Source organism: Paramisgurnus dabryanus, chromosome 4, assembly GCF_030506205.2.
Source record: "Paramisgurnus dabryanus chromosome 4, PD_genome_1.1, whole genome shotgun sequence".
NCBI classification, from domain to species: Eukaryota; Metazoa; Chordata; class Actinopteri; order Cypriniformes; family Cobitidae; genus Paramisgurnus; species Paramisgurnus dabryanus.
The window spans coordinates 25,133,039-25,135,007 of record NC_133340.1 but is presented as its reverse complement, the minus strand read 5'-3'; positions in this window follow the sequence as shown (position 1 = coordinate 25,135,007).

Here is a 1,969-nt window from a genome sequence, read left to right as displayed (position 1 = left end):
TTCCTTGAGTGTTTCTCTCCAATGCTACTTTCCTGAACATTGCTGTTTTTACTGTTCTTGATATTTTTAAAGGGCACCTACAGTTTTATGCCCATTTTTACGGGATGTAATATAAGTCTCAGGTGTGCCCAGAATGTGTCTGTGAAGTTTTAGCTCAAAATACCCTAAAGATCATTTATTATATTGCCTGATCAGCAATATCAGTCAATAAATGACTGCATAATAAGCTTGAATAGACAATTGTATTTTAATGTAGTTTATAAAAGACACGTTTCGTCATCTTATTAATTACAATATGCACGTTTAGCAAAAACGATAGCAGTGATAATCCATTAAAAAGATTTTACTGGCAACAAATGTACTTAGTTAAACAGATTGACGCATTAAAATGTTAAAAAGCAGAAAGTCTGCTATTATAAGTCAGAAATAAGTAACATGTGCATTACGGTATCAGAAAGCTCGAAAAGCAGGATAGAGGTTGCGAACAGTGACGTCACGACCCTGTCTATTCACAAATAAACCATCCAACATTTTAAACATCCATAATAAAAAAATAACAGGATTTTAAACTTAAATTTTGTATCTGAGCTTAATTTGCATCGTTTTATGTCGCCTTGGAATAAACATCATAAACTTTCCCACAAGATGTTTCAGCCCCTGCTGACTTTATGACTTTAAGCTGAGATTTATAAAACCCTGTCAACACTGTTGTCTAGATTGGTAAACGTAGCTTGAACTGCTTATACTTGTTTTGATACAAATTTTGACATTTCAATTCACATAGTTACAAATCTCGTTCGTTTAACCACTAGAACTGTTCATAATAGCCTCAAACAATTAATTTAAAGATTTTTTTAAATCCACACCACCTAAAATCTAAGTAAGATGGCTGACACAGAAATGTAGTTGAATTACATCTGGTATTTTTCGTGAGAAAACCATTTGCAGACATCCATTGAACAACCACTCATAAATGTTAACTAAAACGTTTGCATCGCCCTTATCTCGTTGTGTGGTGATGATCTCAAAAAAGAAAAAATGTTCCTCGTATGCGTCAAAAAATGCTTTCCAAGATTTGTTAGTGTTGTCAAGAAACATGCAACTTTACAAGACTCCAAGTCCAGAATGCCGAAATCTCCAGAGGTCGTCTGAGGGAAGAATCTCGGGCTGCGTTTCTCTCAAGGGAAAGATGATTGCTGTAGTCTGGTGGTAACAAGCACAGCATGCGTACTAATGATGCAAGTTAGTGCTTCTTTCATGACTACTTGCTTTTATAGAGAACATTGTGCATTATGATTTAGGTCTAATAAAGATGCCAGAAACGGCTTTGGTTCAGAAACTCATTTATCACTGTTTTTGTTTACTACATCATGCGGTTGTGTTGTTTTAACCTACATCAGACATTGTTAAAAAAATGCAAGTTAATTCAACCTACTATTTTTAAGTTTTGATCTGTGATAAGTTGACCTTACTTATAAAAACAAGTTGAAGTTATTTAACTTAATTTATTAAGTTAAAGTAACATAAAAATATATATTGGTTTGACAACATTGCTGCATTTTTTACAGTGATAAGATCTAGAGCTTAATGTGGGGTCCTTGATCAATTATTTTATTTTCATTTTCAGTTTAAAACTTGTAAAACAATATGTAGACTGTAAAAAAAGATTTGTTTTAATTAGTTTGATTCAATTTAAAAAAGTTGCCTTAACATTTTGAGTTCATTCAACTTAAAAAAAAATTAAATTTGTGTAAAATGTGATGTGTAATATTTTTAATTATTAGTTTAGTAGTGAATTAACTCCAACTTAAAAGGTCCTAATACACTATAAAAAATACTTTGCTGCCTTAAATTTTTTGATGAATTAACTCGGATTTACAAGATGATATTTATCTTGACTAGGGATGAGTTGTTATAACTACAGGTGAGTTGTTATAACTTATAAAATGAAGTTGACTTTTCTCAACTA